We start from the raw sequence: 12,290 nt of genomic DNA on the forward strand, positions 1-12,290 counted from the left end.
TGGCCTGACAACGAACCCAACGAAACCTTCGCGCCTTTCAAACATCGACAGACGGAACTGTTTTCCCAGAAGGGCTGCATCTTGTGGGGAGACAGAGTCGTCATTCCAGAAAAATTACAACACACCGTCCTAAAACTGTTGCACGATGGTCATCCAGGCATCGTGCGAATGAAGGCATTGGCAAGAAGTTACGCGTGGTGGCCAGGTATCGATAAACAGATAGAAGCCTGGGTAGCCACATGCAACAAATGCCAGGAAATTCGCACTACCCCACCGAAGGCACCTCCAACTGAATGGGACGCACCTCGTGGTCCCTGGTCCCGCATCCACATTGACTTTGCAGGACCCACCAAGGGACACACTTTTCTCATAACTGTGGATGCCTATTCCAACTGGCTCGAAGTCCACAAAATGAAGAGCACCACCACAGAAGCCGTCGTTAATAAATTAAATAGACTATTCGCTACGCACGGATTGCCTGACGTTTTAGTCTCGGATAACGGTCCCCAATTCACTGCCCTAGCATTTGACCGGGGCATCCGCCATGCCTTAACTTCGCCGGCTCACCCTGCGGCCAATGGCAGGGCTGAGCGTATGGTCCAATTCATAAAAAAGACCCTGCACAAGATGGAACATGGAGACATTGACGACAAAGTAACCCGAATGCTTCTCCTCCAACACATCACCCCGCACAGCATCACAAACAGAACCCCGGCCGAACTTCTGATGGGCCGGAGACTTCGCTCACACCTCGATCGCCTACACCCAACCTACACACCAGAAAAACCTTGCGGTTCCAGCAGCAAGTGTCGTGCATTCAAGGTAGGCGACTTAGTCTTCGTGAAAAACTTCGCGGGTGATCCATTGTGGGTCCCCGCTACTATAACTCAAATTACGGGCCCCAGATCTTACCGTCTACAAACTAGCGATGGGAAATTATGGAAGCGCCATATAGACCAACTTCGTTCCCGATTGGCACCTAACCCTATCTCAACCCCTGAATCTAAAACTGGGGGGGAAGGGAAATTGAGGGGGCCAAAATAGAAATAGCAGACGACCCACTAACTGACGCTCAGCAGTCTGCACAGCCAACCATGGGATACTCACCTTCCGGAGGTGGACCGAGCTGGGTGATTGTTTCGCCACAAAGCAGCCCGGCCATAGAAGCAAGTCCAGGGAACCCGGATGACAACAGAGAAGACAGCCCTGAGTCCCCGAGCGGAATAGTGGAACCGTTTTCGCCACCCGGTTCTACAAACAGCCCACCGGAGCCAGCGCCAGAGCAGAGACCGGTGGAACAGCGAAAATCGAATAGACAGGTGAAACGGCCTGCCTACTTACGAGAATACGTCACCCCACCCCTCAGACGGAACCTAGGGGGGAGAGGTGTTACGAACTAAATAAACTCATTCGTCAAAAACTATACTAACTTACTTCAGCAGCAGGCTTGTAAGCCTGCACTTCTGATTGGCCCGCGGTTAAGCGAATCGTGATTGGCCGATTTGGGCTGACCTGATTGGCTGACAACGGGCCGTCGCCGATTGGACGCTTTTAGAGCGGTTACTTCAATTGCATTGGTTGTTGTGACAGCAGCTAGCTCTATAAAAGAGCTGCTGCTGCCCTTGTTGTTGCTCTGTTCTGAAGTCACTATTAAAGTGTTGAGTTGAGTCACTATCGATGCCTCGTCTCCATTATTACGCCCACTCCTCCAGATCTAACAGTAGCAGTATTGTCTGTGGTGTTGAACAGCTTTACATCATCAGTGAAGAGAACACAGTTGCTCTTAATATGATCACAGAAGTCATTTATGTAGAGTATGAAGAGAGTTGGCCCTAGAACACTGCCTTGGGGGACACAACTATTGACAGGTACAGAATTTGATAGGACACTCTCAATTTTGACCATTTGTTGTCTGTTTGAGAGGAATGCTTCTATCCAGTTATGCAGTTGTCCAGAGATACCATAAGATTTTAATTTTAGGAGTAGTTTGTTGTGTACCACTGAATCAAAGGCTTTACAGAAGTCTATGTAGATTGTGCCTATTGTTTTGCCCTGATCAAGTTGTGTAGTCCATATGTTTTTGCAGTGTAAGACTTGCAGATTACAGGATAGATTTTTTCTGAAACCAAATTGTTTATTGGAGAGTAGGTTGTTTCTCTCTAAGTAGAGGATAATGGATTGGTTAATAATTGATTCCATGACTTTACAGGTGATGCAGCATAAGGAGATTGGTCTGTAATTTTCAGCTAGGCTGGGGTCTCCCTTTTAGACAATGGGGATGACCGTGGCTTGTGACCATAGTTTTGGCAAGGAGCTGGTCCTGAAAGATTTTTCAAAGATTATGCTTAGAGGTTCTGCTATGGCAGTGGATAGCTTTTTTAAGAAGTAGGCACATATTCTGTCCGGTCCAATAGATAGAGATGGTTTTAGATTGCATAGTGCTTTTTCAACATTGTCTTCTGTAAAATCGATATGTATTGGATCATTGTAGTTTTCTGTGGTTCGACTAGGAAATACTGGGCATGATCCATTGCTATTTACAAATACTGAGCCAAAGAATGTGTTAAAGAGGTTGGCTTTAATGGTGTCATCATTGCAGTCTTTACCATTAGGTCCTTTCAGGGGTGGGATGGACCTTGAGTCTTTTAGTTTGTTGTTTACAAAATTGTAGAAAGCGCGGGTGGAATTGGTGTGTAGAAGGTTTTCCTCTTGTTTAATGTGATAATTGGTGCACTCAGTCTATATCTGGTGGCATAAAATTTTGTATCGGCTTTTGAAGTTGGCAACGTGAGCAAATTTGTTTTTCCACCAAAGTGATTTCTTTTTGGATTGAAGCTTCCTTATTGTTATGGGTAATCTGTTTTTTCTGGTTTTTGGAGTTGTTGTTGGTACATATAGTTTGATGACTCTTTTGACTTCAAGTAAAAATATGTTGTAATGGTCTTCAACAGTATTGCATCCAGTGAATAGAGATTGCCAATCAAGGAATGAAAGATCGTTGTCTATAAGATCATAGTTGCCTTTTTTGAAGTTATAATTGGGGATTACGCCATTGTGATGATTTTTGTGTGGGCGTATGTTGAGACAAAAGTCAATCATATTGTGGTCACTGTTGGAAAAGGGTTCTTTAGTTTTTATTCCATAAATTAAATTCAAACTATTGCAGAAGATGAGATCGAGGCAGTTGTTTAGTCTAGTATTGCTGGTTACTAGTTGTTCCAGTCCCAGATTTGTAACAGCATTGTAGAAGGTTGCGTGTATGGGTTCAGTTGTACATTCGTTTAGGGTCCAGTCAATATGAGGTAGATTGAAGTCACCAAGAAAGATAAAAGCATGTGGGCAGGATGTTGCCCATGTTAGTAGTGAATTTAGCTTGTTTACATGTTTGATGTCATAATCAGGTGCTCTGTAACATAGTAAGAATCGAAGTGTGATATTTAAGGATAGTTCACAGATGATGGTCTCAGGAATAGCAAGCTCCTGGGTAACTTGGATGTTTTTTAAATGTAAGGACTTTATACCTTTTTTAAAACTTTTTTTAAACTTTTTTTTTTTTAGCAGTTCGGATTAAGGGTAGAAAGACCCCAGATAGATGGAATTGATGGAAAAGAGCGAGAGATCAATTTTGTGTGCCTTCTTTGCCTACAGCTAAAAGAACCATCTCAGAGAACAAAGGAACCTACCCTTTGCCTTCTGTTCTGGTTTTCAAAAAGGTCAGTGCTTCTGGTTGGTTATTGGTCAGGCTGCCTGCCCTAAATCTTCCCAGTTACTTTGATCAACACAAAAGGCTGTGTGAAAGACATCGCAGGTTGTGGCCCACACTCCCAAAGGAGATACAGTATAGTTAGCTTCCAATCTCCCAAGACATAGGAAAGTGACAAAATGACATCTCTGCCACCAAATTTGGGCAATTGGGTTTTTTAAAATTGTATTGATTTTACTGTTATGATTCACAGTCTTTCTGTAAGCTACTCTGAGTGTTTATAGAAATAGACTAGAAAGGAGGGGTGTGCATTTAATAATAAAGGAACAAAATCTGTCCTAGTCTTTCTGGAACACCTTCTCACAAACTAAAGAGGGTAGGGGGAAGCTTCCTTCTCAGCCTGGGATTGCCCAGAGGAGTTGACTGTTGTTAATTAACTAATGAATTAATTACTAGCCATGCTTATTGGGAAAGATGAAGCTCCCACCAGCTCTGGAGAGAGCACAGTTGGAAGCTAAAATAAAACCAGAGTTAAGGATGAGCTGCCTGGACTGGGCATTGCTTTATTCCCTTTTTCCATATTGGTTCTCGTGCATAAACACAAACAGTCAGGACTGAGAAGAGTTCAGTCATTTAAAGTGCATCATTGCGAGCCACTTGGCAAAGACATACAGAGACATGTTGATGCAAAACCATTTTTATGTATCCCTGTGGAGGCATAATATCAAGTTATGGATTGATCTGAATCTTTAGCATGCAGAAAAGATGATAGAACAAGGGCGAAGATAACAGCGTAGAATTCTTCAAATGTCTGCCATAAAATAACTGTTCATTAGAGCCACTGAGAAGCACTACAAAGGGGCAATGGCTACCAGCCAAGATTCAGTACACCTGAGCAAGTAAAACTGTCAAAGTTAGCCACGGGAGGAGCTTCATGCATACAAACAAGGTCACAGATGAAGGTCCATCAGACAGAGTTGGCTTCCTCTGAACATTGGTTGCAGTGGTGGATGAAAGTCCACCAAAATAAAAGATGTGATAGATGGTGGTACCTCAATAACATCAAGTTTCTCTAGCCAATTAATGCATTCTGCTTGCTTGCTAAACAAGAACTTGAGATTCTTGTTAAATATGCTAAGCTTAGTATAATCATAGACATATCCAAGTGATGGCCAACTTGGGACCATGAGAAAACTTATTAATGGTTTCAGCATACAGAAGAAAGAGTCTCAAGGCACTTTCACAATTTCCATTTTTGAACTGCAATTGGCTGACCTAATTTTTGGAATTAAGTTTGTTTTTCTTGTCCGATCAAAAATTTTGGAGAACCAAACACTTTTCTATGTTGTTGGGGTTTTTTTCAGCATTTTGGTTAGCCTTAAACTTATATTGTCTTGTTACAAATGTTGGACTTGTAATGCCAAATCTATGATGCCTTCAGTTTTTGTAGTTACTGCATTAGGTTACAGAATTAAGAAAATGCACAAATGTCCATATCCATCCTACATGGCCCTTGGTCATGTTTAGTGGTGGGATTCAATTTTTTTGACTACTGGTTCTGTGGGCGTGGCTTGGTGGGCAATAGGCCGTGGCTTGATGGGCGTGGCAGGGTAAGGATACTGTAAAATCCCCATTCCCACCCCACTAACCTGCTTTCCAGCTCCGTTCTCCTGTGCAGGGCAACAAAAGAAGACCCAGCCAATCAGCTGGGACTCAGGAGGCAGAGAATAGATGGGGCGGGGCTAGTCAGAGATGGTATTTGCCGGTTCTCCGAGCTACTCAAAATTTCCACTACCAGTTGTCCAGAACTGTTCAGAACCTGCTCAATACTAATTGTTTAAGAATTAATAATAAAATTTAATTTCCTATGAAACATTGTTTTTATTGTATTATAAATTTAATATTTTTTTACTTGTTTTTAGTTTTATTATTATTTATCAAACTCAATATTATTTGTTTGTTTTATTATTTTGAAATGTAATACTTTGAATGTACGGAGCAGAATCAGCACGGAAAATATGTTTTATTTTAAGTGTTATTTAGGGGGAAGATAAAAAGTTGTCATACTTCAATTTGGGTTTACAGGAGAAATATTGTATTAGATAGAAAGGATAAGTAGGTGATTGAAAGAAAACGGACCAAAGATGCAAATATAATTATTTAATTGAGAGGGAATAAATAAAACAGAATTAAAAGAATGAGTAGGAGAGAGAAAATATATGGAAAATTAGAGAATGCTAAATAAGATATGAGATAGTATATTAAGTGAGTATAAATTTTGATTGATGTCTGTATAAAAAGAGTTAACTCGGGGTAAGCCACCTTCCAAAAAGAAGTTTTATGTATTTATGTTTTGTGTAATGTTTGTTTAAGTCTGATAGGATGTGGAAGAATACTAATGAAAATATATTAAGGCAGAAGAAATATAATTAAATAGAAGGAAAGGGAGTAAAAGATAAGAAGTTGAGTAGACAAGATAAATATATATATAGAAGTGTGATAAATTTGGAATTATCTTCTTTTCAAATAAGATGGTTTATTTGTTTCTTCTAGAAAAGATATTTTATGTCACTACATCCTATGTTTTGTTTATGTGTGTTAAAAAAATTTAATAAAGTTTGTTTTTTAAAAAAAGAACCTGCTCAATACCACCTCTGGTCATATTACTTGAAGGATCATCTTTTCCCATTTACATCTACCTGACCCACCAGAGGCAGGAGGCAGAATAAGTTACAGGTCCCCGCTCTTAAGGAGATCCAGCTAGCAGGACCAAGAATAAAAGCCATCTCGGTGGTGGCTCCTCCCTGTGGAAATAAAATTGCCCTTCATCCTGACAGTCTATTGAAAGGCCCTGAAGACGTGGTTTTGCCAGCAGGTCTGGGATCCCAAGGTGTTATGGAGCCCATCAAGAGGTTGGTTTCATTGTGGTCATCAGGGTGGTGGGTTTATTGGGTTTTGCATTGGGTTTTTAATTCTTTTATGCTGCCCACAGTCACTGTGAATGAGTTGGGCAGCCATGCAAATTTTCTAAAGAAATAAATAAATTTAAAAATAAATAAAGCAGCTTTTAAGAGCCTCAGGGGTGCAGTGGTTCGAGTGCAGTACTGCAAGCTACTTTTGCTGCAGCCAGCTGCCTGCAATTTGGCAGCTCGAATCTCACCAGGCTCAAGGCTGACTCAGCCTTCCACCCTTCCGAGGTGGGTAAAATGAGGACCCAGATTGTTGGTGGCAATAGGCTGACTTTGTAAACAGCTTAGCGAGGGCTGTAAAGCACTGTCAAGCGGTGTATAAGTCTAAGTGCTATTGCTATTGCTATTAATTGATCTGACTCCATACAGATCAATGGTGAGATTCAAATATTTTTACCACCAGTTCAGTGGGTGTGGCTCGGTGTGCAGGTGCAGAGGCTTCAAATTCAGAGGATAAAAGTAAGTATGGGAGCCCAGGCAGGTGGGTGGGCCCAACAGCAGAGCGGTGGAAAGAACAGGTTCTTTCTCTGCTGCTCATCGCTGCTACCGGCTCGGCAGAACCGGGCTGAACCGGTAAAACATCATCACTGATACAGATGCTTATTTAAGTATTTTCAGAATTGGGAGGTTGTATCATAGCCATTTCAAGTTAAAGAGAAGACATCCACAGTAGGGAATAATCACAAATTATTGTGATATTGGGAGTATTTACACAAACTGCAGAAGACTCCTTATCCAGCCTTCTTCCTGGCCTGTTGATTTTCCATAGGGCGGGGAAATCTTTGGAAGGGAAGAATGCTCTGAGATCCCCATCTCAGCAGATTGAAGTAGGGCAGCCCCTACTCGAACCGCTGCCTTTGTAAATGTGAAGCCCGAATACTGGATTGGAATAACCGCATTCAGGGGGAAGGCAGGGGTGGGATTCAATTTTCTTAACAACCGGTTCTGTGGGCGTGGCTTAGTTGGTGGGCGTGGCTGGTGCTCATGTGACTGGGTGGACATGGCTTGGTGGTCATGTTATTGGCAGGGCGTGGCCAACTCAATATCACTCACATCGAGGCACCATCTCTTGCCTGGCCTCTCATGACTGTGGGGAAGCTGCAACAGTGTTAAGTGTGACAAAATGGTCATAAGTCACTTTTCTCAGTGCCATTGTAACTTTGAATGGTCACTCCAAATAAGCAAAGTACCAGCAAAGGAGGGGGGAAAAGAGAAGTTCCTTAGACAGGAAGTCTAGTCCTGCCAAGACTGTAATAAGGGTTAACGGAGAGGCAGTTTCTGTAAGCAACACCTGAATGTTTCCTTCCTGCTTTCCTTACAGGAATAGGCCTGTAATTTCTTCTAACAACCGGTTCTCCGAACTGCTTAGAATGTTAACAACCGGTTCTAGCGAATAGGTGCGACCTGGTAGAATCCCACCCCTGGGGGAAAGGATTTGAATGCTTCCCAAGGATGCTGAGCAAAAGAACGCAACAAGAGGCCATCCAATATTTGCAAAGCAGTTACAAGCAGGGCCTGCTCTCATCTATTAATCTCTGAAGAGCAATATACTCACAGCAGGGACTTTCATACTTGGCTGTACCTGAAGAAGGGATGGCACCCACTGGAGACTTTAATTTATCATGTCGGGCTACTGTAAGATTTTGATCATTTTAATCATAAGAAGGAGCAATGACCGTATAGAGCTGAGTTCAGAGGAAATAATCTCCCCTTCCACCATTCAGGAAATAAGATCAAGGGTAAAATGTATTGAAATTGAATTAGGAGGTTGGGTTGGCATGAGGAAAATCGTGATGCAGATGCCTGCGTCATTGATATGTTTCTGCGATAGGTTTGGCCATTAAATTGATTCTGAAGCAAGCATAAGTCGATGGGCTATTTTTCTCCTCTGTACTTTTTCATCGAAAGGCTCCTAAATAGTCTCGCAACAGTCAGTAATAAAAGCAGCCCTTGCCTTCAGATTTATGATCGAAAAGACATGACATAAAGTGCAACTTTATTGGAACAGAACAGGGAGGAAAGCAAACGGGGTCCTTAACCAATGCGAATGAAAACAGTCCATGAAGAGATGGACTTGAAAATAGCTCATTTTTCATCAGATCTGGCAGCGTGATCTTAGGGCCTTCTCAGCATCACTGAAAATGGTAATAAGTAGAAATACAAATCTAGGCTCTGCCGTGTTAAACACATGTGGGCTCTCAGTGGGCTCTCAACACTCCTGAACTCTCATCGACATATCCAGAATGAAGATTTACAGGTTACAACCACAATCGAGCCCAAAATATCTGTTGCTAAGCAAGACAGTTATTAAGTGAATTTTGCCCCATTTTTGACTTTTTTGGCCGCAGTCGTTAAGTTAATTCAATTTTTTTTGCTACCAGTTCTGTGGGCGAGGCAGGGGAAGGTTACTGGGAAATCCCCATTCCCTCCCCATCCCACTAACCTGCTTTCCAGCTCCGTTCTCCTGGGCAGGGCAACAAAAGAAGACCCAGCTGATCATTGGGACTCGGGAGGCAGAGCATAGATGGGGGCGGGGCCAGTCAGAGGTGGTATGAGAGAACCTGCTGAACACCACCTTTGCTGCCGTTGTTAAGTGGATCGTAAGTGGAATCATAGTTCATATTTGCCATAGAATGGTAGAAGACAAGAGTTGGAAGGGAGGTTGGAGGTTTTCTAGTCCAGACCTCCTCAACCTTCTCTGACTTTGCAGATTGGTGTGGGGGAGGGGAGGGGATGGCTCTGGAGAAGCAGTTGGCAAGCTCTCATACACACACCTCTATTTGCGTGAGTAGTGCACATGCCCACCTGCCACTCACAAAAATGGAGCATGCAGGCACATGCTCACCCATTGCTCACACAAGCCCCTTGTTTCTGTGGCCCTGTTACAAACAGCTCAAGGTCCACTAGTGGGCCCTGACTCAGAAGCTGGGGGTCCCTGTTCTAGCCCAAACTGCTCTCCAGAAGTTCTCAGACCATCACAGACAAATGGTTGTTCAACCTGAAAACCTCCAATAACCAATTGCCCCAGTGCTGGGATTAAAAAAAAATATTACCACCGGTTCTGTGGGCATGGCTTGGTGGGCGTGGTGTGGCTTGGTGGGTGTGGCTTGGTGGGCATGGCAGAGGAAGGATACTGTAAAATTCCCATTCTCTCCCCACTCCTGGGGGAAAGTTACTGCAAAATCTCATTCCCTCCTCACCCCACTAACCTGCTTTCCATCTCTGTTCTCCTGTGCAGGGCAACAAAAGAAGACCCAGCCAATCAGCTGGGACTCGGGAGGCAGAGAATAGATGGGGGCAGGGTCAGCCAGAGGTGGCATTTGCCAGTTCTCCGAACTACTCAAAATTTCTGCTACCGCTTCTCTAGAACTGGTCAGAACCTGCTGAATACCACCTCTGGATTGCCCGTGATTTCAGAAGGCAAGCTGTTACATTTGCTCAATAACTCTCATAGTCAGGAAGTTCCTCCTTATTTGAGTTTGGACCTCTCTCTGTGAGTCTTCCATCCATTGGCTCCCCTTAATAGCTAAGGAGAATAAATCCACACTCTCTTCCCTGTAACAGTTCTTCAAATATATGAAAGCTGCTCTCATGTCTCCTTTTAGTCTTCTATTCTTTTAGGCTAAACATGCCCAGTCCTTTTAGTTGTTCTTCCTAGAATTACCTAATTTCTTTAAGTCTTAGAATTTAACTTCCTAACTCCTCACCATCTATGTTGCTTTTTTTCTGCATATTTCCCAATACATTTTCTGTATTGTGATGACTAAAACTGGAACCAGTATTCCAGGTGAAATCTGACTAACCTGACTACCTGTGTTTTCCCATGTTCTTGACATTATTGATCCCAAGAGTGCTTTAACTTTTTTTGACATCTGCAGCACTCTGCAGCACTTTTTTTGACATCTGCTTGCTCACGCTTAATCTGTGATCTACCAGGATCCACAATTTCTTCTCACGAACTCTATTATAAACCAGATTGTCCAAGTTCCTAAACACTTGATATCTGATATAAATTTACCTAAGTCCTCCGAAATAGTACCAGTTGGTTTAATTCAATTTTTGTTAGCCCAGGAGTTAGCCATTTTTTATGGTTCTGTGTGCCTACCAAAATCTTCTGAGATTTCTTAAGATTGCCTGAGATGTCGAGATTCCATATTATTAAAAAACTGAAGAAATTATTCAAAAACTGAAGGTAAGATGCCCTTTTAGGAGTAAATTCCTGAGGTTTTCTGAGGTTCATGTCAAGGAATGGCACAGCAGCTGTTCAGATGAAGTCAGAGACACTAACACAAACTTGTAGACATATACATATATAACACGTTCAAACTTACAGCAGTCTGTCATCATCCAGAAAGAAAGAACACAAGATAGTCAGGAACACAGGAATATCATGAGATGAAATTAATCAGTATACTGTATACAGAACACACAGAAGAAAAAGGAAGGAAAATACTAACATAGCAAAGATTGTTTCTTGCAGGAGTCAGCACTCTCCAACTAATCAACTATGACTGTGTGTTCTGGCCTATTATCCACTTCACTGTTCCAGCTACTAAATTCAATCTCTTAGTTCATATTTCCAACCTTTTTGTTGGTCTTTCAGAAACTTCTCCCCATTAATGCAAGACAGAAGTGGTGTGTTTGTGTGTTTATTTACTTGATTTAGGATTTCAGCAATGAAATTGAGTGTCATGTTAATTTGCATCTCAATGCAGAAAGAAAATGGAAATTCCATTATTGGTATCCTGATGAGCATGTTTTAATTTTCAGTCTTGACACTGTGATTAACACTTCCAATGAAGTTTCTAGGATAAATCATATCCTAATAAGCTGAGTGAATGACGGCTCAGAAAGGCAAATTGCAGGCTATGAAATAATTACAAACCCAAGCCATTAACAAAATTCAATGAAGCACAGTAGGATGATATTCTCAACAACATTTGTCACTCAAATTGCATCGTAAAAAATACTGTATGGAATCACAACATGTTTCAGAGATTCTGCAATTGCTTAATCAATCAGTTTAATCAATTTAATACATCTTTAGACAGTTCAACATTTGGGCAGGTAAGAATGGAGGCGTCAGACCTGCTTCAGCTTGAATTCCTAAGCAGAAACAATCCTTGACTCCATTTGTTGCAAAAGGTATAGTTTTATCAGAAGTCAAGTGAATTACAATAATCCATAGCCAGAACTGGAAATCGCGAGCCAAAATCCCCAAGAAGAAAGAAGGGTACACCAAAAAGAAAGACTATGTTACACAAGGTAGCTAATGAAAAATGTTAATAAGAATGGTGGAAGTTTGGATGCCTATTAAACATCTCAATTTATTGTGCCTCGGGTCCACTTATCTGAAGAAGCCTGTCCAGTTCTGGACCCATATTTTAATAATTCGGTATGAATTCAGAAAATTGCAATGAGAACAGCCAGGAAATAAGAAACTGGTTCCTATTAAAAAAAGATGGAAGAAGCTAGTCTATTGAACTTGGAGAAAGGGCCACTGAAGGAGGATATGATATTTAAAGGATGGCATAGGGGAAAAACTCAGGACTTGTTCTCTTTTGTTCTGTCAGATAATAAATTTAATTTACAGAAAGTCAAAATAAATTTGAACATTA

Source organism: Notechis scutatus, chromosome 6 (genome assembly GCF_049901735.1).
Source record: "Notechis scutatus isolate UNSWTSFEM ecotype Mainland chromosome 6, rNotScu1.2, whole genome shotgun sequence".
Classification (NCBI taxonomy): Eukaryota; Metazoa; Chordata; class Lepidosauria; order Squamata; family Elapidae; genus Notechis; species Notechis scutatus.